Here is a 12,199-nt window from a genome sequence, read left to right as displayed (position 1 = left end):
CACAGCTATTGTGTTACCATCAATGCATGCAATACATTGATGGGAATCACTGCATACCCACAAACATGCACTGGTTCATTTAAACAAGGGAATAGGTGAAATTCAAAATCAATTCATTCAATTTATTTATTTGTATAGCGCTTTTTACACAAAACACAAAGACGATTTACAGAGTATCAGAAAAAAGCAAAAATCTGGCCTGAACCCCCAAATAGCAAGCACATGAGGTAAAAAAAAAAACTCCACAGAGGGGAGAACAACCCTCAAACGGTGGCCAGAAAAAGCTCCCTGATCGGAAGAAATCTTGGGAGGAACTCAGCCTTAAAGGAGGAGTTAATTCTCCACTGGCCAACCTGGTGTAAAGCAGGGGTAAAATGGATGTAACAGAAAGGTAATAAGGAGTCTATATCACAACAAATGAAATGGGTTGAGCAGGTTTTATCTTCTAGCCCACCTCCCCTTCCCTTGTGGCTTTTGTCGCTTGTCAGGCCGCCATTGTAAATAAGAATTTGTTCTTAATGACTTGCCTGGTGAAATAAAGGTGAAATAAATAAAATAAAAGGTTATCATTGTAGTAATGAACTAGCTGGAAAAATAGAAGCCCAAATGAAGGGAAGAGTAGTGCACAGTTTAGAGGGGCAGGGTGATGCATCTGGAGCCCCAGGCTGCGTCAGGGCGTGGGCATGAACCAGGGGAGAAACAGGGCTGCAGCGGTCCGTGGCCGCAGAGCGAGGGACAGGGCTGGAGAGATCCTGTGAACTCAATTTCAAATCTCACTTTAGGCTTAATTCAGTTGTTCTGTTGTCAATGAGATGCTTCCCCTTTTCCTTACATGTCGCATACCTTTGAGAATTTAAAAATTCTAACATAATGAGCTGAGCTTGCTTCGTGTTAAACGCAATGGTATAGCGAAATTCAGGACAGATCCAGCCTTTGAAATGTTGAAATGTTATTCATAAACAAAGCTTCCACGACTTTGATTATGAAAGGTATTATAAACATTATTGGTGTCTCATTGTGTAATGACACATTAATTCATTTTAGTCATGTATTGTTCTTGTCATTATATGTTTTTATGGTCTGTTTGTTTATCTGAATACTGGAGCTTAAGAAGTCTTAAGAACTAAACCTCTATTTCAAGATAAATCTCAGTTCGAGCATACCATTCCACTATCAGCAACTTCTTACAATCCAGTCATTTTTATCTGAAATCTTACCAATTATTCTCCATATTGTAACTTGTCATTATATGATACATTATCTAATAGCATTACTAGACTGCAGGTGTCCATTGCAGTACAATGACAGAGCTAGGTGATATTAAATGATCAGCCAGTTATTTGGTGAATTGTATTGTATCCTTAGGTTTGAAATCATAAATTGATATTTGCTAATTTTTCATCATTCATCATTGGAATGACTAAATTGCTGTCTGTCAAACTAATTTAATATTAGCCAGCTATTAATCAGTGCTCTTCAAATGACCACGTTCAGGTGTCAGGTCTTGCAGTCTGCAGTGTCACAGATAATAAATATTTGCAAGATTACATATAATTAATACCTTTTTGCACTTGAAACAAATACATATAATTTTTATCTTATTATGTTAACAATGCTGATTACATTGTTGTAGGTTATTCATAAATGAAAAACCATTTTATCTTTAAGCAAACCTGAGTTGAGCTAGTTTATTTTATTGTATTTGTTTTAGCGTGTGCATAATGTATAGATATATACAGTATACTGTGTAGTGTGCACCTGACTTTAAGGTGATACCCTGTGGGTTTTCATTTTCTTTTATGTAATAGACAAAATATTTTAATTTGTTCAACAAAAAAAATTGCTTGGATGTGTACCTGTTGGCCCCTGAAGGCACTTGTTTGCCAGACTCCCAAGAGTGCGTTTCTACCAGTGCAGTCTGTGTAAGGTTATCGTTCAGGGAACAACACAGCTTTTTATTTATTTATTTTTCGTGATTTGCAGCATAGGAAACCTGTCTGGGTTGTACATTATGTTGCGTGCATCCACATCTTTCCCATAATAATCTGAATGCTGTAAGGATATGCCCTTGCCTTGAATCATAATACCGTTGTGACTGTACATATAATGTAAGAATGAAAACAAGTATGATATGTAGATGTTGGGTTACAATATTTGAAGAGCTTATCTTTTAACCTATGTAGACTGCAGTCGCAGCTTGGTTTTAAAAAAATCTTTTTTAAAGGCATTTGGAGCTCTATAAACTTATGCATATGCTCAAAGATCTTCCTCATTAAGTACTCCAATAGAATGTACTCAGTATACCATATAATATGTGCTGCCTCAGCCCATGCAATTTGAAGATATTTAGTAGGAATATAGGTCCTAAAGTGCTTTTTTTTTCTCCAAAAGAGATAAAACAGCATGGATCATATTGGCTGTTCATAATGAGGCTTGTTTAGCCAGTTACATAGCTTAAGAAAGCTTAACATGGGATTTATATTTCATTATGAATTCATTAGAAATTTATTTAATTTAATCTTTGCAGGTCACATAGAAATTAAAATAATTTTGTCAAGACTAGTTTACAGTGTCGTTACAAGAAGATGTATTTTTCTTAAGAGCAATTTTGTAGCCTGTGCTTGTATTGCTGCAGTAATAGGCCTAATATTAACACTATTATTCCACTGGGGTCCAGTTTGCTTGACTTGCGCAATGTTCTCATGTTCAAGCACTAGTGTTAACTACTTCATGCGGGGACATTCATTAGTCTCTGAAATTTTTAGTGAGATTCTCAAAAATCCTTCTGTAAGCATGAGGGAGTGGTAGTTGTGGTTGCCATGGAGAATAACTCAAGAACGCACTTGATAGGTGCCTTGCTCTGTAGTTTCAAAGACTACACAGAACCAGTAATTTTGCCTTTCTGTGGTTAAATCACAGTTGTTTAATTATATTTACATGGACATTTATTTTATAATTATATATTCAAGGTGATTTGGCCACTCACTATCTTTCACTATCAGGATAAAGGCCAGTCACAAGTCATTGATTGGAGAAATATCACTAAGCATAACCTGTAATTTAAAAAAAAAGTGTTTAATAAAATGCACATTTGTTACTTAGCCTACTTTGTGCTTCTGAAAACTGTCTGAAGGGTAGACGAACACAATACTCTTCATGAGTCTTTAAATTGTCTCTTTACACAACTCACTTTAAAATGTGTGCAAGCCTGCATAATTTATAGTAGCCTATTATACTGTACATATATAGAGACACATAATGCATAACTTTTTAATGAATGTTTAATTTCATAAAAAACTTGAACAGCAAGACAAGACAGTGAAGTGAGTTTTACAGTTCTTTATTGAAAGAAAATAAGATTCTTAACCATTCTGGAATGACAAAAAATGCAAACATTAAAATGTATAAACAGACATGAGAAGTTCAAGAAACGTGCTCTGAATGAGTGTCCTAAATTAAATAAATCACTGGATGGACATCAGTTCTTTGTTACCAAAACAAACTTCTGGTTGTCATTTACAACCAATCAACTGCTGTACAGCCTAACCCACATAACAGTCTGGTCAACTGACTTCCAAAAGTGCGTTCTGAAGCTGTTGTTTGAAAATTAAAGTATGTAACCAGCAGGTCATGCTGCCTGCTCACATATGGCCAAGATGACCATATAGTCTGAATGGACATCACCCAAACATGCAGAAGTATATCATGACAAACCTTCAGAGGTCTTTCTATCCCAGCAAACCCATTTTACAATGGGTCTGAAAGCAGATAAATGCGTTCTTTATGCCTAACACTTAAATAACCATGTACACATTAATGCATTTGATAAATTACATTGACGGTGGCCCATCTCTCTGGATATTTTACTCTGAATGAGCGTGTCGTCAATGCGCTAGCGTTTCTCATGTTTCCGTTGTGGAGAGGGAGAACACAAATGTGCTGTGATTGTGAAGCCCTAAGAAAGGCAGCAGGTTGTATAGTTATCTCCACTGGGGCAAAATCCCTGCCCTACAACTATGCAATCTGCTACCTCTACCCAGGAGCCCCAAGGGTACTTTTTCTCCCAGAATGCCCTTGGTCTTGAACTGTGAAGTTCATTCAGTATGCACTTTATAATCTTGACCAGATGAACACCTATCGATAGTGACCAGTTCTATCCTGCTACGGCTACGTTTATTTCAAGGCCAAATGCTGTTCTCAACCAATTGCATTACACACCCACACACGCAGGCGCACAAAAGCGAGTACTGGCCTGAGGTCAGCCTCAATGAAGGCTGGTTTTGTGGGCTGTGAAAAAGCATGTTTACTGGACAGCTGGGTCCTGCCAAGCCAGAGGCAGCCTGGCTTTGCAAAGGGGAGGGTCACTCAGGTACAGGTTTACACAATAATCCAAACTGAATTGAAGTCATATCTGAAGCGCACACCCATCTTTTCTCATGCTCTCACTTCTTTACTGCATGCAGAAAATGTGCCTCCAGCAAACACTTAACTGATATTGACAACAGGAAAAAGGAATATTCACAAGCTTAAAAACAAGTCCGTAAAATGACACAGAAGTGGTGCTTTTCTGCTCCTCAGGGAAGGCAATAGATTGTATAGTTATCTTCCAAACAGGGTAAAAATCACTACCCCACAACTATACAATCTACTACCTCACACTGGCTGAGCATTTGGAAGTATTTCTGAAAATTCATCTGAGCAAGGAATAAATGAGTCAATGAGACATGAATCATTTATCCAAAGCATTCCCACTCATTGCATCTTGCTGATCAGTGCCAACCTTGTAGAAAAGGTCAGCTTTATCCACATGGCATTCCTAAAAATTTAATTTAAAATGTAAAATAAAAAAGTCAGTTGCACAATGTGATTCTTTGTAGGTGGTGATGATTCAGAAGAATTTGTGGCTCTTTGAGAAAGACAGTAGGTTGTATAGTTATCTCCCAGTGTGGGTGTGACCCTAAAACTATACAACCTACTACCTCATCCCACAGTGCAACTGGCTTCTCTCTACCTGTCAGGAAAAAAGTAAGCATCACATATGCTACATAACAATAGAAACACATCATTTGCAGTGTTACCCAATCAATCAGTTGTAGTGTAAATTACTACAATATGTGAACAATAAAGTTTTTAGTTATTATTATTATTATTATTATTATTAATATATCACACTATAAATATAAATACAAAAATGTTTTAAACTGTGTGAAGTTCCAGTAAGGGTTCTTTTTTAAATGACTAAGCCAAAAACCATCTGCTTCATTCATTCACAGCAACTGTGACAAACAGAAAGGGTTAACTGCAAAAGAAACGGAATACCGTCAACGGGTGTACTGACTATCCTAAACACCACTTAATTGATAATACTACGTTAAGAATGGCAATTTAAAACATTAAGACTATGTATTTAATTAGCTGCAATTTAAAAAGAAAATAAGCCGGGCAAAAGAAAACCGCTGCTTTCCGCATTCGCCTGCGGTTGGCTTTTTGGTCCAGATTGTTTCCTAGCTCCTGAAAAAGCACTGTGCAGCACGGTGAAATGGCAAGACCGGTCCTGCCGCTGGCACTCTCACTGCGCCAAGGAAGCCATGTTGTTATTGTGCCCCTGCCTTGGCAGCTCCCTGGCTCCTCAGTCAAGATTAGCCATGACTTCACAATTTGCCTCTGCTTCTCTCTATCACTTTCTTTCTTCAGCTTTAAAGGGCACAGGCGCAGTGTGCACAGGAACAAAGCTTCCGCAGAAACACTGCTCTGCCGTTGTACAGTTTAATGCTGTTTTTGACTCGGACGCCATTTTGTCTGTTTATAAACTGTCTGCTTTCAATGTGCACAGGTTTATACAGTATTGTGAATAAGTAAAGAAAGCGTTTGGCTATGAGCAGGAGCAAATACCATTCCCAGGTCATTGCTTTAGCTTTTTAGGCTTAAGTAATATGTCATCCGCACTTCATTAATTCTTAGTCACTCTCATTACAGAATCAGTACACTGCTGATAAAAAATAGGCTTTTCTATTTGAAACTGTAATCAAACAATATATTGAAAAAGTGAGCCTAACTGTACTCCTTTACAAAAGGTTTGCCCAAAAACTGGGGTGGTTGTTGTTGGGCAAAATTTGGAATCCCCTTCATCTGTTCCTGTGCAAGGAAGAAAAATAAAAAGCAGTGAGAATTTCTGCACACAATGTAACAGCCTGAAATAAGTGAACAGAATTACCTCTTAGGAAACTAACAAGATTGCTAGCTAACTGTAATACCTGCTTTGAGTGTTTTCTCTTCAGCCCTGATCTAAATCTGAGCCAGGACGAACATCTTTGCACAAAGACTTCATGAAAAGACGTGCCCTTCTGATGCATGCTAATTCCCTCACAAAATGAGCCTTTATTCAGCCACGTTAATATGCTAAAGCACACAAGTCAGTCTTTCAAATAAGGTGAGCTCAAGCCTTAAGGACCACATGGACACTTGTAAAAGAAAAACAACATGCATGCGCTCATTCACCAACTGCCCTGCTCTTTAGAGCAAATACGAAGAATGATTTTTTTTTTTTTTTTTCTTTAGCCAATCGTTCATATTCTGCCTGGGCTTGGCAGCTATCCCAGATCGGCTTCCGTGAACCCGTACTAGCAAGCGTTAGCATCGAATGGCAAACAGGGCGTTTCACCTCCGACGGGGGCATTTCGGCATCCCGCAACACAGATGGGAGCGAGCGGTTGGTCCGAAATATCCCCAAGCACAGAAAAATGAAAGGGAAACTGGCAGAGGGACAGGACCAGAGAAGCGCTGAGGCGCTGGCACTGGGCCTCCATTAGATTAGCTCAATAAAGGACCACGCAGCTCAATAAAGAATCTAACAGGGGCCCTTGGCAGAGTGCAGCCGTTCAGACGGCAGCGGCAGAAACGGCAGCCATTTCTTCCCACCATTTTTATTTCCTTTTTCTGATATCACGAGCACTCCTCTGCACATTTGGGTACTCACCACTGAAACCCGATAGTCCCTGTTTGGTAGCGTACGGACCTGCCTGTAAATGGAACCCGCTGGTGCATCCCCCATTGATTGAGTCAGACTGCGTCAGAGGATGAGCAATGTAACCACGGTGTCATAAATCTGTCCCTCCTCACACAAGCCCCCCACGGGAGACTCTCGTAAAATCAGCCAGGCTAATTCGTGGCAAGCATGAAAAGGAGCCAGACATCAACAGTGGGGGGGGAATCACTTTCACATCGTATGTTCTTTGATAACGAGTTTTATTTTAAAAGTGAGACATTAACTTTAAATTTTTCATCCTTTGTCCCATGATGTTCCTGAAACAGCTCTTGTTATATTTACAATACCAGCCTAATTTGTGAATGATGTGATATGTGCAAGTGTACTCCATAACACTTACATTAAAACAATATAATTTGCCTTCCATTTCACACTTCATCTTCAGTAGACTTGGACTAACTTGTGCCTGTAAGGTCATCTGAAGCTTGTGCTAAAGTACCATGTAAAAACACTTTCTACCATAAATACCAGTTGGTCATGCATAACCTATTATTATCATGGATATTGTTTTGACATGTCTTTGATTTATTTATTTTTTAACCGTTTATCCTTTAACTGACTAAATCAATGAAAACACTTACAGTGTTAACCTAAGGAAAAAGGTAGTTATGAAATCAAGGGATTGCACAGACTGTAATATACTGGCACTACATCAGTATTATTTAAAGTAACTTCCAGTCACACTTGATTGCAATGCAAACATGAGAGTAATAGAAATAAAACAAACGAAAATGAAACAAACCATAGACAAGACCACTGTAGGGGTCTATCTTTCGCCCTCCTTGTGTACAGCCAAGGTTAGGATCCTGGAGGATGCAGGGCATATAAATATTAAGATAATTCTGGCAACAGAAAGATTAAGCCTAAGGACATAACCCACTTCTGTGCTTGCAAGCTCAAGGCATGTAGCCTCCTTATCTTCCTTATGTGTAAGCACATTTTACATCATTACTTACCAGGTTACAGTTACAAGGCAAACCATCTCTGAAGAGAGCTAAAAATCATAACCCTCTGTAACATGGATTAAAACATCTTCCTGTAAGATACAGTAAAGAAAAACTATCCCTGTCAAAAATCCTACTGACTATAAAGTGCATATGTTGATACAGAAGTTAATGATCAATACTTAACATTACTTTTCGTAAAAGGACAAATTATTTAATCAAACACCACAAACAACACATTAAAACACTATAAAAACATAATCTAATTCGCACTGTCCAGTAATCTAACAAATTTCAGCACAAGCTTCATCAAAATCAGAATTACATTGTTCCTTGCATTACAATTCACACCTCCAACATTTTAAGGATTGTTCACAGCTGCACAAGAAAATTCAGCACAAAAACACAGTTAGTGAGGTGAAGACTGACAGGTTGTATCTCTAAAAGAGCAAGACTCAATTCTAGGCCCTGACAACTAAATGTCAAATCTTACTTCAAAATCACTGTCATATATGAATGATCAAGAAAGATCTGCACTATTTTCTGAATCTGTTCATGTAAAACTTTTTGAATACTTGTGAAACTAACAGGCCAACAGGTAATATTTTCACACCATAACATGCAATTTGGTGGAAAAAAAACTCCCACATTCCATAAAATGCTGATATGCCTTTTTTAAATTGACTATTAATACGCTGTTTCTAAAGTCAGGGTCTAATATGCCATATACAAGTGCCACGAGTATTACTTATTCTCAAACGTGAATGTGACAACCGGACATAAAAGCCATGTTTAAGCTACATGTATTAAAACGACTAGTGGCAACTGCTGAGCACTTAGATCACAGCAGCCTTCCTTCGGAGCATAGGCCATTGACTCAATTATATTCCAACTCGTTATAGCTCGTTAACAGTGGTGACCTATTATCATCAAGCTAGCTAAGTTAGCTAACGTTGCATGTCTGTATGTTCAGCGTAGCACAGTTGATGATAGGTGATATGTTCAGCGTATAAGAGCTGATGCCACGAGACAAAAGGCTACGTTGTTTCCTACCTAAGTTAGCAAGCTAGTGGTATTTCAAACAAAGGAGCAGGAACTTGTTGAGGGTAGAAGGGGTCGTGTGGTGGAAAAGGGGACGAGTATTGCGCTTCTTCGCGTTACAGACGCAAGAGGAATGCAAATTACTTGTGAGCAAGCTACTGAATCAGGACGACACTAAATACGTGCATGCACCTTGGTATCATTACTACGCACTAAATTTAGTAATTAGGTGATATGGCCTATTTTAATTTTACGTATATTATTCCCGTTAGGTGTTGCAACACAGCTAAGAATTTTGTTGTCACTACTCTTCCCTTCCCCCTCCAACACAGCCTTACAAGGCCAAGGTCTCCCACTCATACGAGCATGATGGAGGAAGTGACGCCTCAAGTATTGATTGACAGGGCCCTGTACCAAACTGGAGCGCCGAAACTATTTTTAACCAATGAGGGGGCCAAAAAGAAGGACGTTCATCCTCGTGTAGGTTGTGAAACGGCAGGATCAGTAAATGTGACTGCTCAAAAAATACAAAAAACAAAAAGAACTCGTAACGTGGGCAGCTGTGATTGTGATTCAGGGAAACGCAACAAAAATACTTTTGACATGCAGCTAGCTACGTTAGTAGTTAATAAAAATAACGGCCATAATTATTTCACAATGTAGCTTGTTAGTTTAGGTATACTATGAAGCTAGCATACGGAATAGTTACCTAGCGCACGTATAGCTAGCCACATAGTCCATGCAACAAGATTCCATCACTCACAGTGATTCCTTTAGCTACCGTACGTAATTGGAACTAAACTTAGTCCCGCTAATGTTACCTAGTTGCGAAAATGGCGTTTTGCAGCAATCAAATTATATGCAATAGAATAAAATGCTTTACTCGAACTTGTCTAACAAGCTTGAAAAAAAGAGGCGACAACAACCAGCCGGAAAATACGAGCAGCTCAAACGGATCATGCGCCAGGAACGCTGCTAGCAGCATGGCATTATATCCATGTGCAAAATATATCGAATGTTATACAAATAACCAGATATAACTTATTATAAGCACTAGTTAGTTTGCCTACCCGCTACGTTTTTAAAAGGCTTACCTAGGATGCCGATTCACAGCCAAATAATTGGCAAGCTAGAACAGTACTCTAATAGACTAAATGATAGCTATGTAACACTAGGGTAGCGCATATAGTCAACTAGATAACTAAACTAAATATTAATAGTCACATCATTAACATTTTTCAGAACATTATCTAGTCTAATTTACACCAACAAAGTAACGATAATTTACCAACTGGTTCTCATTACATAGGCATGGCAACACCTAGCTAGCTGTCTAGATTGCTAGCTAACCCTCGGCACGCGATGCATTTCCCTCCGGTTAGTACTTCTATACAAGATTGCTAGCAAGCGAATTCCATTTATTCACCATCATCGCATAATACAAAATTGCTGAAGAGCACGCAGGGAGCACATTTAAAATATCTTCTAAAGTTTCCTTCAGCAGAAAGCTAACAGTATCCCCGCTACCATATTCTGAAAAAATGGCGGTTTTCAAACCGACATGGCTAATAATTTAAATGATTAGTTAGCTACTATTAATTTGCTAGCTGAAGTATTTAACATTCCTATTCCCGTTTTTAATATGTAACGCTACCTGAATTTTGAAGCCTCGATACAGATTTCTAAGGTTGCGCTAACAAACATTTGCTATTTAACTGCGTTAAACTAGACTGGTAGCTAGCTAACTACAGTGTGGCTGTGTCTGCTTGTTTTTCGATGACTTTCGCCAAACTCTCTTCTTCCATTATAACGTCCGTAACGAACATTTATTATAATGCGGTAGAATTTAAGTTATTTTTTCTGCATATTTTCAGACATATTTGGCTCGCCCTCACTTACCTGCTGCCGCCGCTGCTGCTTCCTTTCTCTGTACTGTAGTACAGTAACCCGGAGATGGAAGTACCCGGATGAATGTATTCACTGCACATATTGTGCTCCTTTCTCAACATTTTAGAGCAAAGCCAAGGGTACATGTGCTTGCACATTCCCAATATTCTGGCTATACTGTGCTAAAATATCCATCTAACATTAACATTTGTGAAAACGGGTTAGGTTAGCTAACCATACAGATTCATTCGTCGTGAAAAATGCCAGTTTCTTTGGAATAGATAACTTATTTTAACAAACGCAGCGTGATTTGGACATGCAACAATTCTAGGAAAATTGAACTAATTTCAGCGTATGATTCATAGGTTGTTTTTTCATTGATTGTTATTTTTTTATACAAATTAGCAATTCCTTAAAAAAGCACAAAAAAAAACTTGAAGAGTAGTCCACGTGGAGTGCATTTTCAGAGTCGTGAATTTAGAATGAAAGAATGAGATTTAGCTTGGAATATCGGCATGCTTAGTACACACCAGATGGTGCTGTGCTTCCCAAAACTTCACACTGCTGCGAACCAAAAATGAATCCGACCAGCCCCCTTCATATTTTCTAAATTAAATACTAACCGCAAGCAAATAGTTTTCTATGGACTACAGTCCGGTCACAGTTACATTAGTAATATAGGCCTACTAAGATAGTCCTACCAAATGAACTTCTTAAAACTATTTTGTAGCCAATGTATTTCTATTAAACATTTAAGTGAATACCAATTAGGCCTACTGTACACACAAGGATCTCTATTTTCAAGTATTATTTGTTAAGTCGTGCAGTTTCGAGTAGCCAGAACACTTAGGGAAACAATGCTATACTAGGACTATATCTTGATCTCCCTGCTTATTTAGGCTAATTAAAGATTTGGATCATGGCGGACCTCAAAGGGAAGACTCCGGCAGCGGGCACATGTGCTTGAGTGTGTCACTTCAAATTAGCCCACACCACATTTTTTCATGACTCCCTACTTTGCCTGTTTTACATTAATTATCATTTGAACTGGTTATGCAACATAGATCAATTGTGCCCAAGTGCCACTGTGGCTACAAGATTTATTAGCCACTTTAATATGTCATAAACATCTGTGCTTATCTATGCTTGAGACTTTCTAACCTCTTGGTGTGTTTATTTAGGATCATATTAACAGTAGGCCTATTTATTTGCAAGGAAATCACAATTTGAATATTCAATACGGCATGCCTTAATGGGGTGTGAAAATACAGTAGCCTCATAC

At 38.4% G+C, this 12,199-nt stretch overlaps 1 long non-coding RNA gene across 1 annotated transcript; it reads right to left on the bottom strand.

The window, feature by feature from the left end:
• Positions 1-3,324: 3,324 nt before the first annotated feature.
• Positions 3,325-10,923, bottom strand: LOC118210648. The gene is made up of 2 exons (XR_004761890.1): positions 6,255-10,923; positions 3,325-6,135 (listed from the first exon to the last, which is right to left on the bottom strand). It is a non-coding gene; the product is annotated as an uncharacterized LOC118210648 (long non-coding RNA).
• Between the last annotated feature and the right edge of the window lie 1,276 nt (positions 10,924-12,199).

This window comes from Anguilla anguilla, chromosome 13, assembly GCF_013347855.1.
Source record: "Anguilla anguilla isolate fAngAng1 chromosome 13, fAngAng1.pri, whole genome shotgun sequence".
Taxonomy (NCBI): Eukaryota; Metazoa; Chordata; class Actinopteri; order Anguilliformes; family Anguillidae; genus Anguilla; species Anguilla anguilla.
Note: the sequence above shows the minus strand (reverse complement) of the source record. Positions and strands in the feature narration are given on the sequence as shown.